Source organism: Saimiri boliviensis, chromosome 6 (assembly GCF_048565385.1).
Source record: "Saimiri boliviensis isolate mSaiBol1 chromosome 6, mSaiBol1.pri, whole genome shotgun sequence".
Taxonomy (NCBI): Eukaryota; Metazoa; Chordata; class Mammalia; order Primates; family Cebidae; genus Saimiri; species Saimiri boliviensis.
In genome coordinates this window covers 92,776,350-92,797,983 of record NC_133454.1, presented here as the reverse complement: position 1 = coordinate 92,797,983, position 21,634 = coordinate 92,776,350, and the positions used below count along the sequence as shown (strand labels likewise).

Sequence of the window (21,634 nt, the reverse complement as noted above, 5' to 3'; positions counted from 1 at the left end):
ACCTGCCTAATTCCTTCAACTATTTTGCTAAATGATGTTTTCAGAATGTGTTCACTGTCCTTAATGGGTTCAGTTGTGAATTTATTTCTCCTAAAATCCAGTAGCCAGAAATGAATAAGATGTTAAAGATACCATTTAGCCAGATGAATGGGACTCTCAATATCTTTTCTGGGAAATTCTTTTTCTGGGAAATTTTCCATTGAGTTATATTACTTTTCTGTGCAGCTAAATTACACTTACCTGTAACTAAATATTTTAATCAATGTGTTAACTAAGATGCCCAATATGTTTTCAATGTGTGTTATACACACAGCCATATCTTCTATCTTGGCTACTATGGCTGTTTGACCAGATGCAAGATGTCCACAAGGTAAATACTAGTCTACTGATATCATTTTAAATTCTGATTCTAATTATCCTTTATTTAAAGCACTGAATAGCTAAGGCTGAGACTTACCCATTTTGGTATATAACTTCAGATATCTATCTCAGCATTAATAACATCAACATTAAGTGGTCAATTAATTAGTGAATAATTTTTAAGAAAAAAGTTTGGGACAAAATTTGATTTTCAACATGGCTAAATTGAAACAGGAGAAACACTTAAATGAAAAGTATTTTCTTTTTTTTTTTTTTAAATATGGAACGCCTCACGAATTTGTGTGCCATCCTCGCACGGGGCCATGCTAATCTTCTCTGTATCGTTCCAATTTTAGTATATGTGCTGCCGAAGCGAGCACGAAAAGTATTTTCTTAATACATACTAAATAAAAATTGAATTTGTGTTTTAAAGTTATATGCAAAGCATAGTTTTTTTCAAAAAAATAATTTCACATTTTATCATTTACTCAATTGTCAATGTTATAAAATGTTATTTTCTCATAAAACATTTCAAAACTTTAAAAATAAATAATGTGTTCCAAACCCATGACCAAACCAATCAGACTATACTCATTTTCCAGTTTTCTCTTGGTTTTAATCCCTATACATGAATAATATAAGTGCATTTTTAAATATTTTTCTCTAATTCTAGAATTATGTACCACAGGAAATTATATATCCTTATAACATTGAGGATGTGAAGAAGACTAGCAGAAATCAAAGCTTTGCCTAGCCAAATGATTTCAGTTCTCTGCAGTTGCAATTTTTAATTTAGTTCTTTATGTTCTCCCTATGGGCACTTTAGACTGGATACAGAAGCTAAAGCCTAGCCATCAGTACTTCAGCGTCAGATTTACAGAGAAAAGCAAACATCAAACTTCTGTGCACTACACAGTAAATGTGCCAAGAGAAAAAACAGTTCCCTCGTGTAGCCTGCACAAAGACTTTCTTCCTCAGTCCTATAGAGAGAAACACTTTCAAGGTCTTTTCAGTCTCAAAAGAGCTAGAGGATATTCACAACTATAAAAACTTTCCTCATTTTGTTTAATACAGGAAGAAGTTGCCACTAAGGGAAATGAACTGATTAAATAACTCAAATGTGAAAATGGATTTTTAACACTTAAAAAGGTGAAGATAGGAGTGAACAGAAATGGTATAGGCATAATATACTTTAACTCAGCTTAGAAGAGATCTTTTTCTTGTTGTGATTCTGGGTCTCTAAAACATTATACACTGAATAGTAAATAAACTCCCAAAGGAGGAAAGAAAACACAGAGAGAAGACTGCTTTTCAACAGGAAGATTTTGAAGAATGATTACCGCTATAAAACACATCTGTACACTGTAAAGAATAACCTTCCTTATAATATCACATAGTTGTAAGTGAATTAATTTGCCAAAAACCTCAGCCTATAAATAAGGCACTGATTGAAGGTTTTTGTATAAGTGACTTGCTTTTTATAAGAATTTAATATTTAGAGGTTAACCTCAGGCACTTAGACAAAAATGAAAAAATAAATTTCCAATTATCAAAGTAACATATATATTTCCTACAGGGTATTTTATACTTTACAATTTCATTCCAGGAATGGAGGTAATAAGGATGATACTCAATATATACTATGCATGAAGCGCTTTCTGTGTATTTTATCACTGATTCCTAATTAAAGGTATTAAAGATATAAATATTCCCATTTTGAATACAGGCTATTTGAAACAGGTTAGTTAACTTGACCAAAATAAAATAATTGATAAGCTTTGCAGTTGAAATTCTAATTCAGTTACATAGATACTAATTCTTTTTTTTCCTCATTAAACTTTTTAAATTGGTCTCAAAATTCTGTGACAAATCTTTTATCAAGTTGCTGCAATTAAAAAGTACTGATTTTAAAAACTAGTAACTTAAAACTGTCACACGCAAAGAAGAAAACCAAAGTGGTCCACAAAACATCCTCCTTTCCTTCTGAAGGTTTTACAATGCATTGTTATCATTAACCAGTCTTTTATTACTAAACTTAAATGGCCAATTGAAACAAACAGTTCTGAGACTGTTCTTCTACCACTGATTAAGACTGAGGTGGCAGGTATTAGGGATAATATTCATTTAGCCTTCTGAGCTTTCTGGGCAGACTTGGTGTCCTTGCCAGCTCCAGCAGCCTTCTTGTCCACTGCTTTAATGACACCCACTGCAACTGTCTCTCTCATATCACGAATGGCAAAGTGACCCAGAGCTGGATAGTCTGAGAAGCTCTCAACACACATGGGCTTGCCAGGAACCATATCAATGATGGCAGCATCACCAGACTTCAAGAAGTTTGACCATCTTCCAGCTTTTTACCAGAACAGCAATCAGTCTTTTCCTTCAGCTCAACAAACTTGTATGCAATGTGAGCCGTGTGGCAATCCAGTACAGTGGCATAGCCAGCACTGATTTGGCCTGGATGGTTCAGATAATCACCTAAACAATGAAGCCAGCTGCTTCTATTGGCAGGTTGTTCTTGCTGTTACCAGCAACGTTGCCATGGCGAACATCCTTGACAGACACATTCTTGATATTGAAGCCCACATTGTCCCCAGGAAGAGCTTCATTCAAAGCTTCATGGTGCATTTAAACAGATTTCACTTCAGTTGTAACATTGACTGGAGCAAAGGTAACCACCATACCAGGTTTGAGAACACCAGTATTTGCTTGGCCACCAGGAACAGTACCAATACCACCAATTTTATAGACATCCTGGAGAGGCAGGCACAAGGGCTTGTCAGTTGGACAAGTTGGTGGTAGGTTGAAATCCAGAGCCTCAAGCAGAGTAGTTCCACTAGCATTGCTATCCTTACGGGTGACTTTCCAACCCTTGAACCAAGGCATGTTAGCACTTGGCTCTGGCATGTTGTCACTATTCCAACCAGAAATTCACACAAATGCTACTCTGGGAGGGTTGTAGCCAATTTTCTTAACGTAAGTCCTGACTTCCTTAATGATTTCCTCATATCTCTTCCGGCTGTAGGGTAGCTCAGTGGAATCCATTTTGTTAACACCAACAATTAGCTGTTTCATACCCAGTCTCTAAGCCAGAAGGGCATGCTCTCGGGTCTGCCCATTCTTGGAGATACTAGCTTCAAATTCACCAACACCAGCAGCAACAATCAGGACAGCACAGTCAGCCTGAGATGTCCTTGTAAACATGTTTTTGATGAAGTCTCTGTGTCCTGAGGCATCAGTGATAGTCATGTAGTACTTGCTGGTCTCGAATTTCCACAAGGAGATATCAATGTTGATAACATGTTCATGCTTGGCTTTCAGTTTATCCAAGACCCAGGCATACTTGAAGGAGCCCTTTCCCATCTAAGCAGTCTCCTTCTCAAATTTTTCAATGGTTCTTTTGTCAATGCCACTGCATTTGTAGATTAGATGGCCAGTGGTGGTAGACTTGCCCAAATCTATCTAAAATGTGCATCTAAAATGCACAACATGTGTCCAATGACAACAATGTTGATATGAGTCTTTTCCTTTTCCATTTTGGTTTTTAGGGGTAGTTTTCATGACAAGTGTGTTCTGGTGGCAAACCTGTTGCGAAAAAGCGATACTGATTCTTAAAACAATTCTGGTTTTGCTTTATAAAATCCAAATACACATACATGCTTGGACACTTAAACTTAAACACACACACACACACACACAGACACAAACACAAACATACTATACTTAAAGACTGAAACAGGCTTGTGAACTTTGCACAAACTTTCAGTAAAGGTTCAGAAAGAAAATATTTCAGGCTTTGCAGGATGTATGGGTTGTGTCCCAATTAGCCAATGTTGCCACTGTCCTTAAAAAGCAACCATGAACAACATGTAAGCAAATAAAATAAAATTTTATTAATAAAAACAGGTTGCATTCAGATTTTGCCTCTGAGTGGTGGTTTGCCTATCTTGGCTTGAAATAATGCAAATTCTGTAAGTTTATACTTTCTGCCATAATTACATAAAAATATTCAAAAATATTATCATAACAAGGAACAATTCTATGATAGACATTCTGAGTTAAAAAGCAAGACATAAAACAATAAGTTGAGAGGAATGGAGCACCCAACTATCTAAACACTTCCTAGTATTATGCCTATCGATTATGTAGTTTTCAAGAAAGGGGCTGTTGGAAACTGAATTACTGAATAGCAGAAACCAACACATACCATGTACATAATAATGTTTTTTTTTTTAAAGAGGTCGGGAACATGTGACCAATATACAGAAAGAAAATCTTAAAAACTTTTGTGGTAAAATGCAATTATCTAGAGTCAAAAGAACCAATACATTTAAAAAAAATAATTGTTTCATTCTATGGTGGGATTATAGGAGAAACTGCTATTTCAGTCATTAATATGTCTTCTCTCCCAGCTAACATGAAGCAGACATGATTGAATTTATACTGCCATCAGAAGAAATCTGTATTAGTTTATTTTCCTGCTGCTCTGAAGAAATATCAGAGACTGGGTAATTTATAAAGGAAGGAAGCTTAATTGACTCACAGTACCCCATGGCTGGGAATGTCTCAGGAAACATAATCATGGTGGAAGGGACATCAAGCACATCCTTCTTCACATGGTGACAAGAGAAAGAAGTGCCAAGTGAAAGGGGGAAGCTCCCTATAAAACCATCAAGTCTCATGAGAACTTACTCATTATCATGAGAACAGCATGGGAGAACAGCCTCTATGATCTAATCACCTTCCAAGAGGTCCCTACCCCAACACACAGGATTACAACTCGGATTACAATTCAAGATAAGATTCAGGTAGAGACACAGTCAAAATGTATTATTCTGCACTGGCCCCTCCTAAATTTCATGTCCTCACAATTAAAAACACAATTGTGCTTTTCCAACAGTTCTCGAAAGCCTTAACTAATTACAGCATTAACCCAAAAGTCCAAGTCTCATCTGAGGAAACACAAGTCATTTACGACTCCTATGAGCCTGTAAAATCAAACGCAAGTTAATTACTTGCTAGATATAGTGGGGGTACAGGCATTGGGTAAATAAGAGCCATTCCAAAAGTGATAAATTGACCAAAATGAAGGGGCTATAGGCCCCATGCAAGTCCAAAATCCAATAGGGCAGTCATTAAACATTAAAGCTCCAAAATAATCTCCTTTGACTCCATGTCTCACATTCAGGTCAATGTAATGTAAGATGAGGGCTCCCATGGCTTGAGCAGCCCTGCTCCTGTGCCTTTGCAGGCACCCCTCCCTCGGTGGCTGTTTTCACCAGCTGGCATTGAGTGTCTGCAGCTTTTCCAGGAACACAGTGCAAGCTGTGGTAGATCTACCATTCTAGGATCTGAAGGATGGTGGCCCTTTTCTCATAGCTCCACTAGGCAGAGCCCCAGTGGGAACTCTGTGTGGGAGCTCTGACCCCACATTTCCCTACTGCACAGCCCCAGAAGAGGTTCTCCATGAAACCTCCTCCTGCAACAAATTTCTCCGTGGACATCCAGATGTTTCCATACATTCTTTGAAATCTAGGGGGAGTTTCCCAAAACTTAATTCTTACCTTCTGTGCACCTGCAGGCCCAATACCATGTGGAAGCTCAAGGCTTGCAGCTTTGCACCCTCTGAAGCAATACCCTGCACTGTATATTAGCCCCTTTTAGTCATGGTTGGAGCAGCTGGAATGCAGGACACCAAGTCCCAAGGCTACACACAGTAGGGACGCCCTGGACCTAGCCCAGGAAACCACATTTCCCTTCTAGGCCTCTAGGCCTGTGAAGGGAGGAACTGCTGTGAAGGTCTCTGATATGCCCTGCAGACATTTTCCCCATTTTCTTAGTGATTAACATTTGGATTCTCATTACTTATGCACATTTATGCAGCCAGCTTGAATTTCTCCCCAGAAAATGAGGTTTTCTTTTCTATCACATAATCAGGTAGAATAAAGTTTTATGCTCTGCTTCTTCTTGAGTATTTTGCTGCTTAGATATTTCTTCCACTAGATACCCTAAATCATCTCTCTCAAGTACAAAGTTCCACAGATCTCTGGGGCAGGGATAAAATGCCACCAGTCTCTTTGCATAGCATGAGTGACCTCTACTCCACTTCCACACAAGTTCCTCATTTTCACCTGAGACCACCAGAGTCTGGATTTTGTTTTCCATATCACTATCAGTATTTTGGTTAAAGCTATTCAATAAGTCTTTAGGAAGTTCCAAACTTTCCCACATCTTCCTGTCTTCTGAGTCCTCCAAATCTCTAGGAAGTTCTAAACATTCCCACATTGTCCTGCCTTCTTCGGAGCCCTCTAAACTGTTCCAACCTCTTCCTATTACCTAATATCGAAATTGCTTTCACAATTTTCAGTATCTTTAAATTTGCCTTCCCACTGTCTGTGGTACCAATTTTCTATATTAGTTCATTTTTATGCTGCCTGGATGAATACCTGAGATTGGGTAATTTATAAAGAGAAAGTTTTAATTGACTCACTGTTCAGCATGGCTGGGGAAGCCTCATAAAACTTACAATTATGGCAGAAGGAGAAGCAAACATGTCCTTATTCATATCACAGCAGAAGAGAAGTTACAAGTGAAGTGGTGGAAAGTTCCTTATGAAACCATCAGATCTCATGAGAACTCACTATCATGAGAACTTCCTCAACACATGGGAATTGTAATTCAGATCACAATTCAAGATGAAATTTGGTTGGGGACACATAGCTGGAAATAATTTTAAAATATTGAATATCATGGAATACAGAAAGTTAATTCTGAGAGAGCAGGAAAAAGTAAGGGAAGACCCACAATTGTTCTGGTTTACCACCTAGAGAAATTTTCAAGATGCAGCACAGGTAGAGGAAACCCAGATAGATCCTAGTGGTCTTGCAGAGTTGAGGAAAGAGAAGTGAATGTCTATGGACATAAAGGTATCTAGAATTTGTTGTAGAAAATACCATGGAAAAGAGAGCTGCACAAAAGGAAACCTCCAGAAATCTGTAGAAGTTCACCCTAGAAGCTCTTAAGGAAATGATCAGCATATAAGGTTGAGGAAATGATTCAAGGCCAGTGAAAGAACCTCCTGGAAAGATTATTTTATCACTTTAAACATAACCAAGGCCAGGAATAATTCTTGTTGCCACTAACCAAGAGGAAAAAGACTTGTGATTCACAAGGCACAAAGTAATCAGAAGAGTACTGAATCAGTAATGTGACAGAATTAGTCTTAAACTAATAATTGCTCTGGTATCATCAAACAGATTTTAAAAACAATTATCCAAAATATCAACCCTTTTAAAGAAATGTAACTATACCTCAGAAGAATTTCAAGAAAGTTTATAGGGAATTAATAAAAAGGATCTATCACTCAAGAAAGTAAAATTCACAGACGCTAATGTCCAATAAATAAAAATGAACTGTATGCCAAGAAGCAGGCCATCCATAAGGAGTTGAAAATTTAGTTAGTGAAAGCAGATTCACAAATGATACAAATAATAAATGTAATTAAAGAGAACAGGAAAAGTGCTGCTAAACTGCATATATGTATAGTTCAAGGTGGTAGAGGAGCCATTGAAAATGTTGAGTAGAGAATATAGAAAATGCAAAAAATAATCTAAATCAAATTTATAAGGATGAAAAAATAGACATTCAAATAACAAATACAAATGAGGAGATAAAGAACAAATAAACTGCTGTTAAAGAAAATATTAGTGAACTTGATGTCATGGCCCTAGAAATTATCTAGAATAAAATCCAGAACCAAAAATAAAAAATCCAAAACGAGGAACTAAAACATAAACGTAAACAGAGCATCAGTGAGTCATAGAACCATTTGAAACAGTTTTATATACATAAAATTGGCGTCCTCAATCAAAAGGACTCAGAGAAAACAGTTAAAAAAATTTTTTTTAAATCTTCCAATGTGAAGTAAACTATAAATCCACAGATCTAGGAAGCTCAATGAAACCTAAGCAGAAGATAGAGCTTGGAAATTTTCCTTAGACTTATTTCTCAAAAGAATAAACAAGTTTAAAATATACATATTATTTAAATTCTTCTATCAAGTTAAAATATTTCATTGATTTGCAAATTTATTTATTGTCTATTCAAATGATGCTTTTTCTTGGGGATACACATGAATGTGCATTTTTGAGATATTACATATACATCATATTGTGTTCATCACTCCAGAAAAAAATTAGCTGGATCTTAAAAAGTTGGGATAACTTTATTCACATACTTACATGCGATTTTACTCACATATTTTTGAATTTTATGATTCCATAAGGTAATTTATTTATTTATTTATTTTACACAGGGTTTCACTCTGCTGCCAAGGCTGCAGCATACGAGTGTGATCTTGGCTCACTGCAGTCTCCACCCCTGGGCTCAGGTGATCCCCCCACCTGAGCTTCCTGAATAGCTAGGATTACAGGCACTTGCCAACACACTTGGCTATTTTTGTTGCTGTTGTTGTTATGGAGTCTCATTCTGTCACCCAAACTGGTGTGCAGTGGTGCAATTTCAGCTCACTGCAACCTCAACCTCCTGGGTTCAAGGGATTCTCCTATTTTAGCCTTTTGAGTAGCTGGGACTACACGCACATGCCACCATGTCATGCTAATTTTTTGTATTTTTAGTAGAGATGGGATTTCACCATGTTGGTCAGGCTGGCCTTAAACTCTTGAGCTAGGTTATCCACCCACCTCCACTCCCAAAGTGCTGAGATTACAGGCTGAGCCCTCCTGCCTGACCTTTTGCATGTTTCAGAGAGACAAGGTTTCATGCCTGGCACATTGGCTCACACCTGTAATTCCAGCATTTTGGGAGGCTAAGGCAGGTGGATCACTTGAGCCCTGGAGTTTGAAACCAGTCTGGCAAACATGGCAAAAACCCATCTCTACTAAAAATACAAAAAGTAGCTGGGCATGATGGTGTTCATGTGTAATCCCAGCTACTCAGGAGGCTGAGGCAGGAGAATCGTTTGAACCTGGGAGGTGGAGGTTGCTCACTGCACTGAGCTGAGACCACACCACTGTACTCCAGCCTGGGTGACACAGTGATACCCTACCTCAAAAAAAAAAAAAAATTAAACCTCTTTTATTTGTAAATTACCCACTCTTGGGTATTTCTTTATAACAATGCAAGAACTGATTAATACTCTTATCTGAAACTTCTGAAGAATGCTAAAATAGCAAGTTGAGTTTTTAATCAGCTACAATATATTCCTCTACAGCTGCCACTAATTTTGTATTCTGAAGTGAGACAAACACTACTTATCTATCCATGTGATGCTCTTAAAATGTAAATTCTTAGATGGTATATTTTTTCTTTATAGCTAGTCCCAATCATTATTCTCTTTCTTTCTGGCCTCGATATTTTCCATTGAGAAGTCTGTTGCCAAACTAAAGCTCTTTTATATCTTACTTGCTTCTTTACTCTTACTTTTAGATTCCCATCTTTGTCCTTGACCTTTGAGAGTTTGATTACTATATTTCTTAGGATAGTCTGAATCTGTTTGGTGCTCTAAGATCTTTCTGTATCTGGATATTTGTATCTTTCTCATGTTTTGGAAAGTTTTATTATTTATTTGAATAAGCTTTCTACCCCATTGTGTTGTTGAAATTTCTCTTGAACACCAATAATTCTTAGAATTGTTCCTTTGAGGTCATTTTCTATAACATGTAGGTGGTATTCATTTCTTTTTGTTCTTTTTTTTCCTTCTCTGACTGTGTATATTCAAATAACAAGTCTTCAAGTTCACTGATTCTTTTCTCTGCCTGATCCACTGCGTTGTTGAGAACCTTTAAAGAGTCCTTCCATTCAGCAAATGTTTTTCTCATTTCCAAGATTTTGTTATTGTTGCTGTTAGTATTTCAATCCTTTGTCAAATTTCTCTGATAAATAAATGTTGGAATTGTTTTACGGTATTATCCTGAAGGTCACTGAGTTTCCATTAAGACTGCTATTTTGAATTATTTAACTGAGAGCTCACAAATTGCTGTCATTAGGGCAAGTCATGGGATTTTTGCTTTGCCTTTTTGGGGAGGTCCTGGTTCCCTGCTTGCTGCTGTTTGTTGTGGGTATCCATCTATGTCTTTTCCTTAAATAATTAGTTATTTATTCCAGTTTTCTCTGTCCAGCTTGTTTTGTTTCTTATTTAATATGTTTGCTTAGTAAATCTTTATCACTGCCTCTTTGTTGGAATGGAAGGTGTTTTGTATAATTATTTAAAGCACTCTATAAGGGTACTGCTCCAGGTTGTTCCTAAATACTTTCATTTATTTTGGAAATTTATTAACTAATATCACTTCCTTTTTCTAACTAGCCTATTATATCTTCAATAGAGAATTTATATTTTTTCAAACATATCTTTTATTTCCTTAGTGTCTTTCTTACTCTAGTTTGTACTTTAATTCCATCTCTATATCCTTGATAGTTAGGTATACTCATAAACCACAGCAACACACACACATATTGTATATTAGCACATTTTTGCTTGGCTTATAATATATATTAATTACTATATTATCAGCATATCAAATAATGTATATTTAATTAATTAAAAAGCATTCATGTAAATTAGCATCACTGATATGTCAGCAATGTTCTGTAATAAACCTATTATATTTCTGAAGAATGCATATGCATTAGACTTAGGGAAAACAAACAGAATATTGTTTTTCTTATCTATCAATAAGTGCAAAGGTAGAAAATCCATGAAAAGTGAAGCCACTCAATCTTTCAGGTCCTACCTTTATTTCTGCTAGGACATCCCTACTTTATTAGTCTTTGTAAAGTCATACACTGCATAATAATGTTTGGGTAAACAGTGGACCACATATACAATGGTAGTTACCTAAGATTATATCAGAGCTAAAAAATTCCTATCACCTAGTGATGTCATAGTCATCCTAACATCGTAGCCCAACATATTACTCACTTATTTGTGGTGATACAGGTATAAACAAATCTGTGTTGCCAGTCACATAAAAGTATAACACATACAATTATGTACAGTACATAACACTAGACAATGATAATGATTATGTTACTGTTTTATGAATTTACTACACTTTTTATAAATATTTCAAAGTGTAGTCTATCTACTTATCTAAAATAGTTGATTATAAAGGAGTTTCAGGTCCTTCAGAAGGTATTGAGAAGAAGGCACTGTTATCATAGAATATGATGTCTCCATGTATACTATTGCCCTGAAACCCTTCCAGTGGAAAGAGACGTGGAGGTGTAATCCTACATAGGCCTAAGCTAATGTGTGTGTCTTATTTTATAAAAAAAACATTTTAATAACAAAAAAATGGAAAAAAAGCTTGAATAAGGATGTAAAGAAAGAAAATATTTTGTATAGCTGTAAAAATATGTTGGGTTTTAAGCTAAGTATTACTACAAAAGAGTAAAAACATTTAAAAATGTTAAATAATTGTAAAGTAACACAGATACAGTTAAGCTAAGGTTGTTATTGAAGAAAAAAATTAAAGTAAATTTAGTGTAGCTTAAATTTACAGTCTACAGTATTAATGTCCTGGCCTTTACATTCACTCACCAATCACCCACTGACACTCAGAGCAACTTCCAGAATTGCAAGCTCCATTCATGATAAATGCCCCATATAATAGTAATATTTTAAATATCTTTTATATAATATTTTCACTATACCTTTTCTGTGTTTAGTTATGTTTAGATACACAAATACTTAGCATTGTGGTATAGTTGCCTGAGACATTTAGTAAAATAACATGTTCTACAGGTTCGTAGCTTAGGAGCAATAGGCTATACTATATGGCCTAGGTGTTTAGTAGGCTGCAATATCTCGCAGTTTTTAGAACATATCCCTATTGTTAAGCTACACATGACTGTGCTTAGATCGGTCATTAGACATTATGGAAATGGCACATTAAAAAGCAGTATTTGAACACGGTTCTATTTGGCCACAAGTTGAAGAGCCTCACCTTTGTTTTACCATCGCTACCTCAGCACATAAATACTAAGACCATGAAATTAAAACTCATCTCTCTGGCTGGGCACCATGGCTCATGTCTGTAATCCTAGCACTTTGGGAGGCCAATGTGGGCTGATTGCTTGTACCCAGGAGTTTGAGACCAGGCTGGCCAACACGGCTAAACCCTCTCTCTACAAAAATAGAAAAACTAGCCAGGTGTGGTGCAGAAATCTGTAGTCCTGTCTACTCTGGAGGCTGAGGCAAGAGGATCACCTGAGCCCAGGAGATTGAGGCTGCCTTGAGATGTAATAGTGCCACTGCACTCCATCCTGAGTGACAAAGTGAGAACCCTTTTTCAAACAAACAAACAAAACCCAAAAAACTCATAATCTCAGATAAACCACTAGGTATTGTTAGAAACATATTGCCATTTGATTTTCTCAGGCATTAAGGGGAAAGCATAGATAGGCACATACTTAGCAGTGGAAAAGATAGCAGGGCAGAGGTAAGCAAATTAAAAAAAGACAAAAAGTTGGCAAATTGTAAATATCTACCTCAGAGAATTTTTTCAGCAGAGAAAAGATTTTCTTTAGTCTCAACTTTTCATAGGATGTCTAAATTCTGAATTATTAGAAACATGGGATCTAATTAAATGAGATCTGCAAAATTAGAACTCAGATATTCTTTTCAATAGGCAGTTAAACATTAATAAACATTCTTTTCAATAGATAGTCATCAGTAATTTGATATCTTACTATATGGATAAAAATACCCTCAACACACTGCAAATTGTTTTATTTTAGCATCTTTGGGATAGCTACAAATGTTTTTCATTTTCTTTGTCATGTTTAAAAATTCTTATTCCATTTAGTCTTTATCACAACCACATCCATTTAAGATTTTGGCATGGAATAACAATCATAGTACTAAGAAAGACTTTAAAAAGTCTTCAAATTCATTTTTTTCCCAGCTTCATTCCTCTACTTTTCACTATCCAAGACAGCTAACCCAATAAGATGTTGTAGAGCACCACAGTACTTAGCCTGGGATTTTTGTATAACCAAAGATTAAAAGCAGAAAGAGATGATTTACATAGTTTAGTGTTTATGACATTATTGTGCTCTATTCTTAAGACGCAGATCCTAAATGCTGTATTTATTCCAAAGTTGAAAATTCCTTTTATAAGAATACTTACATACTCATTTTACATATCCATTAAAGTATTCTACGTGATTTTTGAAAACTTATTTTTTCTTTTTTCAGAAAATGTTAAATGTTTCATTTAGTTTTCACTCAGAGTGTATGTGTGTGAGGGAAAGTGGAGAACAAGGAAAATAAGATAGATGGTGGTGATGATAATGACAGATGATGAAAGAGACAATGTTGACAGCAAAAGTTAATTTTATTGAATTATTTCCATTGTAACACAGATAATGTAAGCAGGTGTTAAGGATGAACTTCATGGAAGAGTGGTATGCACTTCTCAGAAGCTAATTAGAACCTAAACATTACCCTAGCATGTAACTGGAGTAAAAGCTAATACTAAATAAATTTTACTTTATCAATGGGAAATTTAATATATTTGTGATTCAATAAAAATTAATTATATAACATAAAAACAACTGTTATCCTGTTTTGTATTCTTTCAGATGTTCCAGATATCAAAATGCATATTTTAATATAATTTTGCTATAAAAATATTTATACTGAACACATTATACAAGGTAGAATTTTTTTAGTATTTAAATATAAAGGGCTAATAATATACATTTTTTTTCCCAAAAGTTATACCACTTTACACTCTAACACTCTATTTTGACTAGGTGTAAGTTCCCATGTGACTAGTTACTGGTCAGTACTGAATTTCTCTTTTTTAATTTGCAAGTTTGGTGTATAAGAAATAATAGTAATTATGTTTTTGTTTGTACAATTTTAATTGTTTAGAGGTTAAGAACATTTTATTTATTTACTTTATATTTAAATTATCTTCTCCTAGGAGTTTTCTATTTGTGTCCTTGATTAATTCTTCTAATAATGTATATCAATAATTGTAACTATTTTAATAAGTGATAGAAATGTGACCAACCTTTTGTTATCTTTTATAGAAGAATTATGAAGAGATGAACAACAACAATAAAAAATTATACTAGGGTATTTGTAATGAGTACACATAATTACTCTCGAGGAAATCACATACGTAGCTCAAATCAATATATCTTTTATCTGATATAACTTAGCTTTTTGAATAATAAAGCTAGGCAGCAACATAGTGGTTCAAAGTACACATTTAAAACTGAGGTAGATTCTACCCATAGAAAAAAGAAACCATTTTCTGTGGCTCTTGCCTTACAAAATGTGCAGACCCAGTGTGTGAAGCTGTTCTTAAGAAAAAGGCTCTATTGTTTTTAGTACCCAATCTCTCCTTAATATAAATAAATGCAATATGACTTGAGTACCTATACTCTAGATTTTAGCAAAAATATCTCCGTTAAAATAAAAATATTGTACCTAAACCATTATGAGATTAGAAATGTTTCAAAATCACATGTGAAGAAAACAAGTAAAGCATCCATTATTAAAACCATATTTTTTGGATGTGAGAATTTTTACAAACATATGTAAAGGTATTTTCTTCAGAAATAACCATTGATTTTGTTTAAGAAACAGGTTTGTATTTAACTTGTCAACAACATTTATTTAATAACTACATCATTTAAGGTTCAACAGTTTTTATTCTGTTTAAATTGGTAGCACTGAAAAGTCAACACACTGACTTTTTTCATAGAGCTTACTACAAACAAATCAAAAAGCCAAGATCGATCTTTATGTAATTTGCAGAGGGAACTGTCTTAAGGGAGGTTTAGAAATTGAATTCATCAGACATCCAATAGTCTGCATTACAAAGGGTCAGTCCAAAGAAACAGTAACTTCCATAGTCGTTCTGTCACTTTGAGATGCCCAACTTGCTGCTAAGCATTTCCTGAAGATGGATCTACAAAATACTTGTTTTACAATTTAACGCAATGAAAAAATATTTTCTCTGTAAATATCAATATGACTTATTTCTCATAATTATATCAAAAGAATGGTAGGAGCTTAGTTATGTTTCTTTCTGCAAGAAAACTCAGAAACAAATTTAATATTGAATTACTTTCCCCTTCAGGAATATTTATCTGTCTTCCTTTTTAAGATCTTTATTTTCTATAGCTATTTCTATATATGTATGAGTTTCAGCAAACTGACACAAGAACAGAAAATCAAACACCGCATGTTCTCACTCATAGGCGGGTGTTGAACAATGAGAACATATGGACACAGGTAGGGGAGCACTACCCACTGGGGTCCATTGGGGGGAAATGGGGGAGGGATGGGAGGGTGGGGAGGTGGAGAGAGATAGCATGGGGAGAAATGACAGATATAGCTGAGGGGAAGGAAGGCAGCAAATCACACTGCCATGTGTGTACCTATACAACAATCTTGCATGTTCTTCACATGTACCCCAAAACCGAAAATGCAACTAAAAAAAATATATGAGTTTACATGTATGTATAAATACATAGAAATATGCATCTCATACATTTTGTGTATGTATTTCATTTGTCTGTACTTCAAATCCTTTGTAAAAAGAGATATAAAATATAATAAATTGCATCTATATTTATTATGAAAATTAATTCTTCAACTTAAATCTTCAACTCTAACCTGGCATTAGGAAAATATAGAGATATGAACAAACATGAGGCATTAGGTAGATGTTTCTTTTTTCTTCCTCACAATATAATGTATTTTGTATTGAACAAACTTCCATTTTTAAAGTCTATGTATATTTTTTCAAATTTGTACTTTTTCCAACCATGTAACATGCACTGAAAAGATAAAAAAACTAAAAATAATTTTACAAAAGAGGATAGGAAAAACAAATGGTAAAGTAAATAGAAGAGATGAGTGGATAGATACATGGAGGGAAGACGCAAATAAATACAAACATGTTTATTGTACTATGAACAAAGTGAATGCTGTAAACATGTTATTTCATATTATCCTAAACTCTGTCTGCAATGCATTATCAAATTATCTTTTAGACATGAATACACCAAAAGTTAGTAAAGACATTTAGTAAATCATTATAAACTATTGATAAACCTTAGCAACAAAGTCATAGCTAACAAAATGTTATTGTTTTAAACAAATATGATAAAAGGCCGTTGTGAAATGCTCTGGCAGCACTGTGGAATGAGTGGTTAGATGACTGAAATCCATGGCAATGCTCAGCTAGAAGTGATGATGTTGGGATAAAAAACACTTTTTTTCTAACTTCCAGGCATATTTTTTGAAGGAATGTCAATAAAAGATAAAAAAGAGTTTAGAATAAAAATTATTTAAATACTGGATAAGCAATAATTCTCTCTCACACACACATACACATACAAAAATACACACAGAACTTTATCAATAAGCGCTGTGTACTATAAATAAAGAAGAGAAGACAAAGTAAAATTTCTAAATGAATAGTCAATCTTGGCATTTGTGATGAAAACCTCAGGATTTTATTAAAAATGAATGGAAATCCCCACATCCAAAAATAGAAAGTTCTGAAAGATAATTAGTATATGGGAAAATCCCATTTATGAAACAACTTAATCATCTAATTGTTGAGCAGATAGAACAGCAGACATCAAAGATGATACAGCACTGTGTTGAGGTGGCCACTAATAATTGGCCCTTGTACGTAAGATCCAATGTTATGTAATAACACTGGTAATTGAAATTTCTTAGCTTATCTGTTAGAAAATTAAAGTGAAATTATTACACCGATCAAGATTTTCCCAAAGACACCTATGTTTATTATGTATGTCTTCTTTTCTATTTTCAGATAGTTTGGGAAAAATTAAAAATCCAAGAATACAATACTTTTAAGGAGTGCCAAAATATTTTATATCATTAGATACTATGATTTAACTTTATGTTTAAATTTTTAAATCCAAACTTTCTATAATAAAATAAAATTAATATTTTAATATTAACTATTTCTATTATACTGAAAACATTATTACTAAAAGTTGGAACAGATTCAAGTGAACATAACTAGTTTTAAATGCAGTTCTAAAATGTATTTCTACCTCTGAACATGTTTACTTTGCACGTTTTTGTAATTTTTTTAATGCCTAGTGAAGTATATTAAATGGATGTATTCATATACTTATCTTGAATTTATCACACCATGGAAAGTCTCACTTCAGTGCATACCATCTTTTCTAATGCTGTCGAATATTCTATACTATGTATTATTTAACTTATTCCTTTCTTAAATTTAGTTTTTTCCACGTTGATCCACTACTTGGCATAAGTGTTCTTGTGAAGCACATGGGAGAGTATGTGCCTGTGCCTTTTTTCTTTATGTAATTTTGTAGTAGTCTAAAATCAAGATCAAATAGCCATATTTTACTTCTGTAATTAGTAGACAAAATTCTTCTATATTTGATGTGCCTTTGGCTAAAAACAAAATATATACATTGGAAAAATAATATAAAACAAAATCAGACACTGCTGTGAATATCATCAGAAATTAGTAAGAATATTCTAAAGATGAAACAGGATGTTTGACTTTTTAAAATTGAAATCTATTAAGCTAATAAAGGATTTTAGTAGAGTTTACGTCATTACTAAACTTGCCCTTTCTTAGACAACTTAAATATTAAAGATCCAAAGAAAGAAATAGACATTTATAAAAACTTTTAGAAGTAAAAATGATTCAGTTTAGTCAAATACAATTCTTAAAGTATTTTGGTTAAACTGAATGACTCATGAAATATAAATGATATAATTCTTTATATAGGGATAGGCTAATATAACATACTATGCATCAGTTTGGAATTACACATAACCAGAAGTAAATTCTTATACTCAGTAGGGTAAAGAAAAATACAGACAGTCAATAAAGCTGAAAAAGTAAAAAATGTTTAGTATCTCAATCTATATTCTTGATGATAAGGGAAAAATGCCATTTGTATTAATGAATTAAAAATACTCAAACATAGTCAAATTTCAAACATTTATAAATATAACTTTAAGGATTGTAAATATTATAAATTAACATTCTAAAAGCTAACTCTTTGAAATATTAATTGAAACATGAGCAATTGAACAGAAAAAATTTAAATACATGTGAAGCAGTAAGGCAAAAGGCAAATGTATAAACGTGTTTGTGTCTGTATTGTTTAACTGAGTACTTGAAAATCAGAAAGGGAAAAGTTAAAATAAAACTTGTGATGCCATTACAATATTCACTAAACTTTGTATATTAAAAATATTATAGATTTTTAATTTGAAAGCTCTGATAATATGGCACTTCATTTTTAGGAAAGTTATTTGAAATCTTATGTTTGCAGATAGAAACAATTTAGTTACATGAATTGGAGATATATAGATTGTTATGGTTCCTTCTGTAGGGCTTCTTTTTTCTTCTTTTCTTTTCTTTTCTTTTTTTTTTTTTTTTTTTTTTGACAGAGTCTTGCTGTATTGCCTGAGCTGGAGTGCAATGGTGTGATGACAGCTTACTACAACCTTTGCCTCCTAGATTCATGCTATTCTCCCAGTTCAGCTTCCTGCGTAGCTGTGTCTACAGGTATGAGCCGGCATGCCCACCTAAATTTTGTATTCCTTGTAGACACAAGGTTTTGCTATGTTTCCTGAGCTGGTTATGAACTCCTGGGCTGAATCTATCAAACTGCTTTGGCCTTCCAAAGTGCTGAGATTACAAGCATTATCATCATGCCTTGCCTAGGGCTCCCAATATTTTAAAAGACAATTCTGTGGACTACATCTAAAAAGGTTTACTCTATCTATCTATCTATCTATCTATCTATCTATCTATCTATCTATCTATTTATCAATCTATTTATCTATGTATCATCTACATACCTACCTATCTATATCTGTCTACTTACCTACCTTCCTACCTATCTATCTGTCCATATTTGTTCATCTACTATAAAAGTAATCTACTGTAAAATTACATGTACATAATTTTAGGGACAATTTGACATACAAACAAATAAAAATCTTTATTGACTTAATCTAAGAAGAATGAGTGTTTTCTTGACAGTGGAGATTGGGAGGAGATGTCCTTGCTGGTAATTGCAGCTGCACTTATCTTTATGAGCTCACTAGCCTGTATAGTTGTTCAAAATCTACATTTATTTAAGATATTTCGGGAAATGACATTGTCATAATTGCCTTCATCAAATCAAGGAAAGTTTGATTTAGCAAGACTTTTGGATACTTTCCCTCAAGTAGAGATTATTATTCATTGGAGATTTCATATCAAATGGTGGTTCCATATAAAAATATTGAAAGCTAAAAGATAGATTCTTCCAGTTCAACAAAAAACGAGAGAAGATTCTGCATTCTTTTTCAAGGTCACTTTAATTGTCTCTGCTCCATGACTTATAACTTATGCTTTGTAAACTATTTTATTCAGGATCAAATGTGTAAAGCTTAAGTGATTTTTGAGATCATAACACTAAGGACTGATAAAAGAATGAAATGCTTGCTTTTGGCTCCTGCAAATTAACAAAAAATATATTTATATTGCATGATATTTGAGGCCAGGATTTTTATAGTTTCATAAGCCTAACCCACAACGGCCTATCATTTTAATCCTGAAAAACTGCTTTTCAATAGTTTACAATTAAGCTGGCTGACTGATTTGATTTTGGAACTGTTATTTGAGTTGAAAGTTTGTTTTCTCTTTGGCTATTGTACAAATGAATTTAAAACAATTAATGACCTAAGTACGAACGATGCTCTTTTCTGCTCATTAAAGGCATAATTATTATCATATACAGAGTATCCCAGGGAAAGAGTTGATTATCATTTGACTATTATTTACTTAAGAGTCTGCATAATAGATTCAACCTCAGAATTGCAAAGAAAAAGTAATAGATAATGGTTGAGAGAGAAGAATATTTCCATGAAAAAGGTTGTGCCTGTTCAAGGAAGTTCTGCTGCCAGCCTATTTCAAAACAGCTTGACTTTCAACAAGGTAAACGTATCATTTTTCAAGGTAGGCTATACATGGTTAAATCAGTCCCATTTCATTATACTACGTGGTCAGTGTAAGAGGTGTGTAATAGTGATTTGAACTACAGTCTGAAACCTGTGAAAACTATGTTTTAGTTTAAAACATACTTTGTTGTATTCTTTTTTCCTAATGAAATGTAGCAAATAAAATCTCTTTGACTTGGCAGAAAGTGACACAACTGGCCAGCTCAACTCCTGAAGCACTTCCAGGATCAAGATAATTAATTTGAGAACCAAACTCTTATCCCATATCAGTATTTGTCTAACATCCTTGTTTAGGGTAAATTAAATTCTGACTCATTCCTGTAACAAACAAGTAAACAAAAAATAAATTTAATTCTCTCCTTATGCTTCACTTAACCTGAAGCATTTTGATGTTTTCACACAAGGAGAATAAATTAAGAAAACTTTGTTTATATTGTCTAAACAAAATAATTTTTCAGCAAAAGTTGCATTTTGTTTAATGTTTTCTCCCACTACTTCTAAAGTCCAAGATTAGAGATATTTGAATAAACCCAGAGTTTGTACATGCTACGGAAGTTATAATGCAAGCATGAACTGAAAACCAAGTCAATTAAAACTGACTGAGAGAAATTAGGTAAAATCTCATTTAACTACTACGATAAAACTATCTCATTTGCTGCATTTACTTGTAAATCTTGGTTACAGAATCCCTAATGGGAATTAAACATCCATTGTAAATATGCTACTCTGATAGGCTGAATACCATTGTCAAAATCTGCATTGTAAGAAATTGTTAAATGTGAAGTATCAAATTCAAAAAATAATTGCAGTTTTCTAATTATCCAAAATAAAGAGCTTGATTTATATCAAGGCATTTACAACTTGATAAGTAAATTAACATATAGATCTAATCACAAATCATTCTTAATTATTTTCTATGATCCCATCATTATAAAAAGATTCCATCAAAATGGCAACAGACCTCAAGTGCTAGAATTACATGTGGTTTTAATTTTTATTCTTGCAGGAGGAAGTGTATCTTAGCATTCTGGAAACAACACGTCTCCTTAAAAAGAAAGAATGCACTTTCTAGAGTTCTATATTTAAGGACACTGAATATATAAGGCACAAATTACTGGGACACAGAATATAGACAGAAATTATATTTCTTAAATTTAAGAGTAAATACAAATACACATAGAAGGCAATACATATTTAATCATATGATTAGAGAGAGATTCACACTCCACAACTGATACTGACTGAAAACTG

At 33.7% G+C, this 21,634-nt stretch overlaps 1 non-coding gene and 1 pseudogene across 1 annotated transcript; both read right to left on the bottom strand.

Annotated features, from left to right (window-relative positions):
• Positions 1-634: 634 nt before the first annotated feature.
• LOC120364754 (U6 spliceosomal RNA) lies at positions 635-740 on the bottom strand. The gene has a single exon (XR_005579901.1). It is a non-coding gene; the product is annotated as a U6 spliceosomal RNA (small nuclear RNA).
• Positions 741-922: 182 nt separating this feature from the next.
• The window catches only part of LOC101033307 (elongation factor 1-alpha 1 pseudogene), a 303,417-nt pseudogene continuing 282,705 nt past the window's right edge, over positions 923-21,634 (bottom strand).